Source organism: Schistocerca piceifrons, chromosome 3 (genome assembly GCF_021461385.2).
Source record: "Schistocerca piceifrons isolate TAMUIC-IGC-003096 chromosome 3, iqSchPice1.1, whole genome shotgun sequence".
Taxonomy (NCBI): domain Eukaryota; kingdom Metazoa; phylum Arthropoda; class Insecta; order Orthoptera; family Acrididae; genus Schistocerca; species Schistocerca piceifrons.
This window is the reverse complement of record NC_060140.1, coordinates 482965856-482978433: the sequence shown is the minus strand read 5'-3', so window position 1 is coordinate 482978433 and position 12578 is coordinate 482965856.

Genomic DNA, 12578 nt, shown 5'->3' with positions numbered 1-12578 from the left:
TGAGCGTGTCTAGACATACCTGTGCTGAATTATTTAGGAGGAGTATGAATGTCTGTAATTAAATTATTTGCGTAAATTAGGAGTTGTTTGTGTATCTGCAGACTGTGTATTGTGAGCGCAAGCATAAGATGGAGAGTGTTTTGCCTCAGTATGATAAATATATTCGGTCTCTAAATGAAATATTCGAAAGTAAATAGAGTGAACTCCTTCCTTACTCTCCCCAGCAGACTAGCACAGCCGGAGTAATTTTAGCATAATTCTCGCCCTTACTGACCATCATCAGGGATTAGGTCATAGGAGGGATGACAGTATGATGTGATGGCAGCTATGTGTACTATGTCACTTGGACGGTAAACCTCGTGGTGAAGACACCGCCTGCAAAATAAAGACTTGTGTTCAGATCCGTTTTCCCGTCATTTCGCCCCACCATCTTGGACGACGTCATGCGCTGTGCACGTTAGTACACGTTAGTACAGGTTAGTGCACGTTATCCTGGGTCGATAAGGGAGCGTGGTGCTGGGTTGAGGATCATGGTTCAGAATTTCACTATTTGATTCTAAGTCCAGGTGGGCGTGACATTGGTGAAAATTGATTCCAAGTACTAGGTTCTATGAAGTCGAATCGCGTGACTAATGCAGTAGCCAATAAGAGTGCAGCATTCTAGGGGTGGGGGGTGCTAGGTCATGAATGAACACCGCGCTGATGGTGGGAAAATGTGGAACTTCTCGTTTGGTCATTGAATATTGAACTTGTAAATTTACTTATTGAATATGAGTAAAATTGAAATGGAATTAAGTACTTTGGTAATTGATACGTTAGATGTGCTATATGAGTGTTACTTTAGTTAGCATATTTACAGAAGACTATGTCCGGCGTGAGTATAATGGTACGGGCTTGAGGCTGTGATGCAAGCAGTCGCTCGCGGGCCGCTGATGCGGCGCGTGTCTGGTAATAACGCGTGCACGCGAGAGAGTAGAGGATCTTGTGTCAACACCCGACTTCACAGTAGCGCCCTCAGGTGGCCACGGTATGAACCAAGTCTGTTGGTCTCTGGAGCTCGTGGTGAATACGATGGGTGCCGTCATCTTGAATATCGGTACTTGCGTCATGATCGGACATCAGGAGAGCGCCCTCTGGTGGTACTGATATGAACTAAGCCAGTTGGGCTCTGGAGTTCGTGGTGGATACACCGGGTGCAGCCATCTTGAATGACGGTACTTGCGTCACGATCTGACGTCACGGTGGCGCCCTCTGGTGGCACCGATATAAACTAAGCCAGTTGGAGGCAGACCCAGTGGAGATCACACATGCTTGAAATTGGTTAAATAATAAAAACATTTACTTTTTTCCCGCCATTTTCCTTGCTTGTAGAGATAAGTGAGGAGCGGTGCATTATTGTACTGGACTTTGAACTTCGGGCTATTTTTCTGGGTGAGGGGGTTATGGCACTTTCCCGCCAAAATTCAATCTTCCCGCCAAAATCCGTCATCTTGATTGACGTCACAGCAGCCGTTTTGGATGATGTCATCGCCGCCATCTTGGATAACGGTACTTTGGAATAGAACGCAGGTTGTTTCAATACTGTTGGTAACTGTAGCTTCATATTCAAGATGAAGTAGTGTCAATAACTGGTGCTGTGTCCAAATTTCTTTGCTTTTTTTTTCTTCCAGGATATATGAGCTCAAAAACCTTGCCCACTGGCCTACGTTGTACTGAGGTAAGGTTCCCGTGCACTTCACTGCTTACTTTTGCCTCTCCAATATCTTCGTGTTCACTTTTCTGACTCTCTTGCAAACTTCTCTCACAGTTCTTGTGAGCTCTTGGACGAACTCCTCATTCCTACTCCCTTTCTGCTTAGTTATACTGAATGACAACAGCATCATTTTACCGTATACCATATCAAATGGCGGCAACCCTGTGCTGGCACGCTCTTTCGAATTACATCCAGTCACTGCAAAAGATCAATAAATATCCCAGTCACTATGATGGGAGCTGACGTAATAACTGAGCATCCTCCTAATCACTCAATGAACCCGCTCCGTCCTTTTGCTTCACTGAGAAGAAGTGGACTAGTTTTTAATTTCTTCACTATCAGCAACCGAAGGTCCGTTTTTATTTCTCTGATACCTTAAACTTCAACACCCATCTATTCCCCAATGCTTGCGTGACTGACTGTCTACTGATTCGGCATCGTCACCATGTCGATGTAACAGGAGACTTGATCTATTATAGCCAGTTCAAGATGATTCCTCACTGGAGTTCGGCTAAATGGTCCTAATACTCCACCTCAATCATCCGAACCCGTTCCATAGCTTCTGACAATCTCTATAACAAACCTTTTTGGATTTAAATTTGCATTTTTTGCACACTGCACACAGTTCTTGACATACGGATTGACATCACTTTTTCTTCCTTTCCACCACCTACGCTCCGGTTCGTTACTCTGCACCCTTCGTGGCTAGACGAAACGTGACCATTCATCTCTTTAAGCACCTCTTCACATAGCTTTGCTGGTACTACCACTTTTGGTGCTAATCCTGTCTCCTTACATAACGACCGATCACTCAGGCTGAACTTCTGCTGCGTACTGTATTGCTTATATTCTCCATCAGCGCTCTGCGCTGCTTGCCAACCAATAAGGTCTTGACCTAATACTTGTATCACCATGATATTCCTTCTCAGTGTGCTCGCATTTCTGTGTTCTTTCCCTGGTTTTGTGGATTACGTAGTACTTAAATTCTGAGTTTTAATGCCCACCTCATCAGTCTACTGGATGGTTCCTTCAAACCTAGTAACCACTTCAAACCAGCATGCTCAGTCACTGCTTTAAACGTTATCCTGTGAAGGTAAAATCAGAAGTATGTAACTTTGTACACCAGGCTAAGCATCTCCCTCTATTTAGTAGAATAATTCATCTGGGCTCCATTCCCTTGTATGTAAGCAAAGCAATAAGATGTTCATTGCCATTGACCTCTTGGCTCGCACCTTACAGTGTGGTTTGATGCATTGTATGATAGTATCAATTCCTTCTGAAAATACAGGAGCACCAACACTGTATTCGATGACAACACTTCCTTTAGCTCATCACATAATTTTAGACGCTCCTCAAACCACACAAATTTGATAATCTTTCTCAGCAATTGCATAAATGGTCACACTATATAAACTAACCCTCTCACAAATTTCTTATAATAATTCATGCGGTGCAGGAAAGATTATAATTCTTTGCTCGTCCCTGGTGCTGGAAAATCTCACACACTCTGTATCAATCTCGGATTTGTCTTCACACCATCCTTACTTATTACATGTCCCCAGTAACTCCTTCTTCTCTTCTCTGTACTCATTGTTAAATGTGCAGCCCATAATCTCCTGAACGCTTCTGTCAATCGCTGGCCTATGATTCTGTATACCTGTCAAAAAAGCAATTATGTCGTCCAAATACTCTAAACATTGACTAGGCTTTAATTCCTTCAAAATTCCTCAAAAAAAACAACAAAAAAAAACGCTAAAATGTTGCTTGCACATTCTTCGTACCGAACGGCATTCATCATTATGATAACGTCTTCACGGTAACGAAAACGCTGTCTTTGGTCTGTCTTCTGGAATCACCTCCAATTGATGGTACCCTTTTCTCAAATCCATTGTCGAGAAATAGTGGTAGTGTCCAAGATTATCATTTGTTTCCATTATGTGACCATCTAACTGTTCAAATGGCGATTGTGGTGGAAAATCGATACTTCCTTGAACTGTTCATAGGTTTTTTGGGTATGGTTACTATTCCTGCCTCTCATGGGCTACTACTTTCTTCTGTTACTCCATCGGATAGCTGTTGATTGCTAAATTATTCTAAAATCAGCTACAGGTCCGGTGATATTCTGTATGGCTTCCGGTATGCTGACATTTTTTTCCCAATAGGAATCATGTATTGCATCGCATTGCAGGCAGCGGCCGCTGTGGAAGAAACAAACGTTGAAGCTACACAAGTCATCTTTCTGCTCCTCTGAGATGCTTAACCATTACAGGCAATGCAGCGTCCTATGCCTGTTCAAAGTTCACACTTTCGTGCAGCGTCTTCCTATTCTGCAATCTCGTACATCGCCACTAATGTCCCCTTCAACAACTTAACTTCCTCGGCACCAAAGTTATCCACACTGACGGCTATTACCTTTCCTCTGTCTTCTTCCAGTATACATACAACACTTCGGTTCACTAAAGGACAAACTACATGTAATAACTCACTACCCTCCAGCAGTACCACTATACGCAACATACCAACTAGTAAGTCTGGCTCCACACTCACCCAAAGCGACTTCCCGGTGCCACTCGACACACAGTCATACGAATTAAGTCTTAATATGATTGCTTGCAGTTTAACTACTATGGTGGACGCTACTCGCAACAGATCAAAATTGACAACAGCTTCCCCTAGCCAGAATGATTTTCCACTAAGTTCCACCACGCATCATCGAAGCATCAGCATGTTGCTAATGCAGATAGCCTATTCTTAGGATCATGCCCTCGTTTATAAGAGGCACCACTTCTACACACTGCCTAAACTAGGTTATCTTAAGTTAAAAACTCGTCATTAGCTAACCAAGTGACTGTGTATCTTAATCCACCATCTTAGACAAACTATAACATGGTAGGCCCCAATACCTTGTACCTATTAAATCTCTGGAGGCCACTAACAAATGTGCCTTTATGAGCAACAGAAAGTTTTATCTTCTTCTCTACGGTACATTCCGCCTCTGCATTCGTCTTTTCTGCATTCATTTTTACTGGGATCTCCTTTCGGCCGTTTTTGGACTACCTTTTGAGTTCACCGGGGGGTTATTACCATCTTGACCGAACACATTTTTATTCCCATAATACTGGTGATGGTTCATACTACTCTTATTCCTTTGCGTATAGTGGCAATGCCGCTGCACATGCCCGATATGCCCACAATTAAAACATTTTACACAAGGCATATACAGAAGTCGTCTATTTATCATCACTGTTATAACATCAACTTCTTCAAATTCCGTTGCCAGACTCACTGCTGTTTATTCGGTAGACCGTAATCTTCACCGGACGTGAATCTTTCATTGCAAAACTAACTGTCAACTTCTGTGGTCAGAACAGTTGTGCCGCAGTGGCTGTGAGGTGCCTCCGTGATCGATCATAAATCTTTCCTCCAACTATGCCTGTAGGCTACACTGATGTAACAGTTGAATTTTTCTGAGAGATAGGCTACACACAGAGCCGCCGTTTGGATAAAATAGTTACTTGTACTAAACTCATGGCTGCTGTTGAATTGGTCTTGGCATCATATGTACCATTCAACTTATTATTCCTTGTCCCTCGCGTACATAATACTTATACGCTGAAAATAACGCTCCTTGCATGTGGTTGACTAATTCATGGTTGGGTTGTGATGCAGTCATCAAGAGCATTAAAAAGGAATGCCATTAACTGATATTTATTCGAGGCAGCAGAATGTACTGTCTTCTTGAACTGAACAACTTGTGCAAAACTTTCATTCCTTCGCCAACACTGATTATCCCTATAGCTATGTACAGGGTTATTTAAAATGAATGGGACAAAAAGAAAGTATTCATGTGACTACAGTCATGATTTCAGTACTACACATATAGACTGAAAGGCTAACTGCAACAGTTGTTGGGGGCATTTATATATGTTCAATGCGGCCTCCATTTGTGACATGGCAGGTATCTATCCGGTAATGCATTTCCTGCCACACCTGATCCAGCGTAGCCCGTTGAATGGAGTTAACCGCGTCGACTGTCCGGTGCCTTAGCTGCTGTAAGTCCTGCGGAAATGGGGTGTGATGTCAGGTCACTAACCTTGCTCGGAAAATGCCTTTGAACAACAATTATTTAGGTGTTTTTGCGTATTCTGCTATACAGTACACCTTTCTATCGTAGCTACCACCACGCTGAATATTAGCGCCTTCGATGAACAACGGAGACTTTCTACTGTTTGTTTATTGTTGCCAACCTAAACTGTGAGAGTTACTCTTTCAATCTATATGTGTATTTCTAATTATTACTGTAGCTACAGGAAAACTTTTTTGTCCCATTAATTTTGAATCACCCTGTATATCATGTGAAATTCACTCCTGATGCACCATAATCCCAAAGTCTCTATTCTCTGCCAAATATGGCCAATCTAGCACCATACAAAATTATAACGCACGTAATATGCCCATAACAAACTAGAGTTAAGGCTGAATTGTTAAAAGAAAAACAAGACTAAACTTATCTTCAACCCAAGGTTGATTTGAACATCACAGTCTTTTATTAGACGAGATCCTAATGGAGGTGGTTTGCCGTTGCCTTTTTCTGGCTTTTGAAAAGATGTTCCCAGACAGTTACAGAGGGACCTATAATTTGATGCTGAATTCAAACCACGATGCAACTCGACATTTATCACATCAAGTGACTGATAAAAATCCTAGAACTGACTTCTTAGCTTGCTAGATTAGATATTCGACGACCTTCTTGACATCTTCGGCTGTTTTAGAGTTCGGCAACACGCTTGTATGTGCTTCATGAAACTTTTTCGTTGAACGTAATTAAAATACAGTGAATGCCGAAAATTTATTAGGAGATTATCCCTTGGTTCATATCTTTGGTGTTGCCTATTTTAGTTAATATTTGTTATCAAAGAATTTCATTTTGAGCTGGAACTGCAAGCGCATTCCACCCTCTCGTTATCCCTTTACCAGCTCCATCAACTCTTTCGGTGATAGACGACCTGCCATCACTCTGCTACTATCTGGTACAAGAGCATTTGCTGCAAAGGATGCTGCCTGATGGAATTTACACTTTCTGTTATTTAACTGATATCATCATCGCAGCCTTATAATCTCACATTGAAATGACTTATGGAAATAGAACTTAAATCAAGATAGATCGGCAGGGAATGTCTCACTAAGAAGTGTACTAGTGAGACATAGTCCAGCATATTTCTATGTTCATTAATTTCTCTCTTTGCTGTCTATCGTCGGACTAAACCTCTTGTTAGCTGCGTTAGGATGGCGGTAAGGAGTGCGGGATCAGATCATTATTTGTTGATTACGAAAATGTAGGCAACGGCCTTGCAGCAGTGGATACACCGGTTCCCGTCAAATCACCGAAGTTAAGCGCTGTCGGGCGTGGCCGGCACTTGAATGGGTGACCATCCAGGTTGCCATACGCTGTTGCCATTTTTCGGGGTGCACTCAGTCTCGTGATACCAACTGAGGAGCTACTCGACAGAACAGTAGCGGCTCCGGTTGCAGAAAACCATCATAAGGACCGGGAGAGGATGTGCTGACCACACGCCCCTCCTATCCGCATCCTCATCTGGGGATGACACGGCGGTCGGATGGTCTCGATGGGCCCCTTGTGACCTGACAACGAAGTGCTATGAAAATGTGGAGAGTAAATGACATATTTCCTTCCGAGAGGCTTACTAATTTGACGAGCAGGTCGTACAAAGTTTTTTTTTTTTTTTAACAAAACCAAGAAAAGAATCATTTGCGACAGCTGTGTGCGCTTCCTTCAAGTCAGTAAATTGGCGTAATTGACCTGAATAACATGTAGTCGTTAATGTCTTAGTTTTGGACGGCTTATGCTTCATGTAAATTAATTCAAATTTAGTATTTATTAAGGTGGAGTCTGTTCCATTATTATAAACAGTTATGAAATCACTGACGTTTGATGTTACTGTATTTATCCTGGGGACTACCCGTTTAAAAGACGTCTTAGGATTGAAAGTTACGGAAACATTGAGAGAGGCACTTAACGGAATTACACGACGGGCTATTTAAAATTGTCGCCGTGGCTGTGCCCTATGAAAGACTACGATATAGTTCATGCAAAAATTAGATATCGAGAAACCATATAAAAAAGATTAAGGCATTCTTAGTACGATAAAAAAATTGTGAAAATGAGTTTCTCAGTAACGTTTGGATTATACAGTGTAGACTTTCACAGCTGGTATGTACGTTCTTGATGATTTTAGTTGTGTGGCCGAGAGGCCGTAGTCTAACGCATGTACCTGTGCCTGACGTCTCATCTGCTGAACTGATAATTCGTGAACAGCACATTTTTTCAGTCGCAGCTGTGGCGGATGTGAAGGCCGGCGGTATTTTAATAAACTGAGTGCCAGAAAACTAGCCTCGTTTAAATTGAATCTTCTGTCCCTGTTTATTAAGTTTACCGGCATATTTATTTCAAGGAAAATCAGCACGAGCTCTGGAAAACAAAAGAGCATCAAAGAGCGTAGTGCGCGCCTTGGATCGAACAATAAATAGCGGCTCGAAGTCAATAACAATTCAGTCCGATGGGAGTCAGGCGGCAAGCACATATATCAGCAAAATTCACAGCACCTGAGGAAGAGAACTGGGCCGACCACCAAAATATTCTGCGTAAGATGGAAACAATGTCTCAACTGAATATCTGGAGTACCACCTTCAGTAGAAAACCACTGTTTTCAAATTAACGAAATTAGGAAGAAAACAAGGTGGAAGTTTACGATTAGATCTCAAGGGCCATTTGATGTAGAAGTTTGTATAACTAAATCTTTAGCGCAGGTATACACAGATAGGCAATAACTCAGCCTTTTGTTGTTGACAGAAACCATCCTGCAATTAACGTGAAATTGCAAAAACCAGAGGAAGCCCAAATCGGAGTGCCCAAACGCATATGTTTCACCCCGACTGCTTCCCAATTTCTTTCCTTGACCACGCTGCAGCGTACTGAGTGATTCCGGTTGTGCGTGAGAGCTTCTTCCATAACAAAAAGCTCATTAATGTATCCCATTTGGTTCGCTGTTTACCAGTTTCAATGTTCATCTTTTTATTTCTTGATATTAATATTATTGTTATTGTTCTTATTTAACTGAAATCAAACATGTTTGAAAAATCAGTGACTCGAGATAGGAGAATGACAAATATATTGCTTATTCTAAAATTTTAACTGCAGTCTGTACTCGCATTTATCTTTCTAATGATTATCGATTTCGTTCAAATACTGAACGTCTTCAGATACATTGTAGTTCCAGAGCAATCCGGGAGTTTTATTTGCTTTGCGTAGCTTCCATAAATCACTTAGAAATGCAGAGATACTTATACGGGTGAGCGGAAAGTTTCTCCCTGAAATTTAATTTTTTATACACACTTTTTTAATTTTTTTGCAAAAACACATTTCTATAAGATAAACTCTCCGCGGCCTCGGGTATTTATTCAGGGGTGACAGTTCTATTCCTGGTGACCACGCGCAATAAGCTAGTCCTTGTTGCGTGGACGAGGTTCTTTGAAGACTGAATCCCATAGTCTGGCCCTTCTCCTCAGAAGCGCCGTTGCTTGTTTGGCTGTGCTAGCTGTTGCTCCATGTTGCGTAAAAACAGCATTGTCTGGATTTCGGAAAAGACTATTCTGGACTTCTGTAGCGTAGACAAGAACAATTCGTCTGTAAACAAAATGTACAATCTTTTCCTCGTGCAGTGTTGGTATGGCAAAAAATCGGACATTGTTCTTTATAAAATGCCTGACGATTAATAAAACTTTTTTTCTGACAAAATGGGGTTTGTTGGTTGGACATAAGCGTATTTTCCCCAGGGTTTTCTGCAGAGTGTTTCACAGTTGTCCTGCCAATGGTCTTCTGTCTTTGCTGGTAGACATCTGAGAAATTCAGATATTTGGAAACTTCCTGAGAACGGACGCCAGTTTTACCTTTTATCATATGCGTGATTTTGTTTTTAGTGGCTGGTGTGAATTTTGGTGGTAGTCCAACTCTGTTGTGTCACCAACGTTACCATCACCTCCATTAAACCAAAGCCAGACTGTTCTTGGGTCAACAATGTTTGGGCAATTCTGCTGTTAGACGTTTCACTAGCATGGATGCCTTAGATCTTTGAACAAATGTCTTCCAGTTTTGGTCCTGTTTTTTAATGACAGCCTTAAAAAAGACGAATAATACAAAGAACTTCTGAGTATTATACAGGAAAAGTTACATAAGTGACGTATGAATCCATTATATTGAAGGAAATTACACTTTTACAAGTCAGTCTTTTTTAATCTCCATAATTAAAATTTTCAGACAGTTTTTCTGTTCTTTCGTTTGATGAAAACATAAGAACACGTAAAAAATTTTTGAATGACAGATTTTCAATAATGTACCAAGTAAAGGTATGTTAAATTTATAAAAATGATCTGCTTTGAAGAAGTGCACCATCACAACAACACTCGTCAGCAGCAGAGAAACAGCTGTGTGAATGTGTTCATCATGGTCCATCAAGTAATACAGACTAGCAGAAAGTTCATACAACTAGCACTGGTTTATAGTGTACTGTCTCCACAAAGCATCAACCCTTGTTGCTTCAGTGGCTGTTAATAACAATGGAGTAACTTTCCGTTCACCCTGTACACGATCAACCTTGTTCCAAATATTGGCAGCTTACCCTAAATATAGATGGCTGTAATGCGACACCTCTTAAGATACGAAAAGATCCAGTATCATCTGCCTATGCGATCGGCTATCAGTAGCTGGAATATCAAGACCCTGAAGTATCTGGATGTTCTTTCTGGAGTCATATGAAGTGGGACGACCACTAAAATCTAACGACTCGTCAGGCAAATCCAATACTCAGATTTATTCAAAGAATTATGAAAAAGAGTTATTCATATGAGAAAGAGATCATTCACGAGGCCTTCGTTCGAACAAATATCGAGTGTTGTTCGTTAGTCTCGGAACTTTGATAAGTTTAATTAACGTAAGAGGTATAAGTTCCATAGCAAAGCTGAACAATTAGTTTCGGGTTTATACAGTCAGCATCAAGGTGTCATGGGAATGCTTACCAAACTGCTGTGGAAAAAATTACCTGCAAGAGGACTTCCATCGCTGAAAGCTTTATGAAGTTCTGAGATCGAACGTACCCAAACAAGACTATGGAGATTCTACTTACTCCACTACATGTTTCGTTTAATAATTACGACGCTAAGATTAGCAATATCTAGGCAAATACGGATAAGTGCCTACGGTCTTTCTTGTCAAGTACCATACGCTAATCGAATAAGAAGGGGAGAGCGGGTAGGATGCGTTTCCGGAAAGCGTTTGACACGGAGCCCAGCTGCAGACTCTTAACTAAGAAATAAGTTCCCAGATATGAGAGTGGTGAGGACTTTTAAAGTAATAGAACACAGAACGTTGCCCTTGATGGAGAGCTGTTTATCAGGGACAGGAGTGTCGTCAGGAGTGCCTCACGGAAGTGTGGTAGGACCGCTTTTATTCTCTATATACATAAAGGATCTGTAGGACAGGATGAGCAGCAAACAGCGTCTGTTTGCTGGTTACGGTGTGGAGTACGAGGAGATGCCGTTGATGAGTAACCATAGGAAGTTACAAAATGACTTAAACAAAATTTCTAACTGGTATGATGAAAGGCAGGTTACTCTTTCTTAACTCGGTGCCAGTTTGAAATAAAAGTTCGTCTGTAGAAAGCAAGGGATTCCCCCAAAACAAATGAGTATAGATTTGAAACATGCTTTGCTACCTGTCAGACATTTTATATTATTGGACAAATAATAAATTTTTTTTTGTTGATGCACTTTGAACTCCTTTCTGAGCCACTGCCAGCTTTAACAATGAGTAATGGAGATCATTTTTTCGTCGAATGTTGTAGATATGGTCATCATTATTGTTAAATTGTGATGTATTATTCATGAGGAAATTGGAAATTTGTGGTAAATTCTTATGGGACCAAACTACTGAGATCATCGGTCCCTAAGCTTACACACTACGTAATATATCTTACACTAAGGAGAACACACACGTCCATGCCCGAGGGAGGACTCGAACCTCCGACAGGACGTTTCAGACCGCAATAGGTTCACTGAAGGTCTGAGTATTTTTTGGACAGAGATGAATATAGTATATTTTCTCAAACTAAAGGTGTAGTCCGCTTTGAGAGAACTATGTAATTTAGTGAAAGGCATTAACGGTATCTTCTGTCACTTCCTTTCTGATGAGATTTAATTTTAGTACTTTCTCTGCGAAAATCTCAGGAGTAAGGAGTATGTGTGAAGTGGTAAGGAGCTGGTTGGCGAGTGGAAAGGCACTAGAACCACCAATAGAGTATCTTTAGGCGATAGATTATTAAAAACAATTAAAATCATACAGTAAAAGTACACCAAAAATATGGGATAGCAGTCTCAATTAGTCAACAAGGAATTAAACAAAGAACAATGAAATAAATGGCATAAGAGCAAATAACAAATACCTTGCACAAAATAATTAAATTTTGAATTGTAGCTGTGCCAAAGAATAACAAATCAAATTGCCACTAATTAATTAATTTCCTTGTGGCTTTGTTCATAGGCGGGCAAAGGAAACCAAATGTCAAACTTAGCAAGTGTAAAATTGGCGTAAGGCCCAATTAAAGGTGTGTTTCTTCGCAGAACTAAAAAAAAAAAAACCACTTACTTTAGTTACTAGCAGGTATGGTTAACAAGATAAATAGAAATTTTTTCTTTCCAACTGCATCATGTACCAAATCTTATAAGTCTACGTAATGCAACAAGTAACATTAAG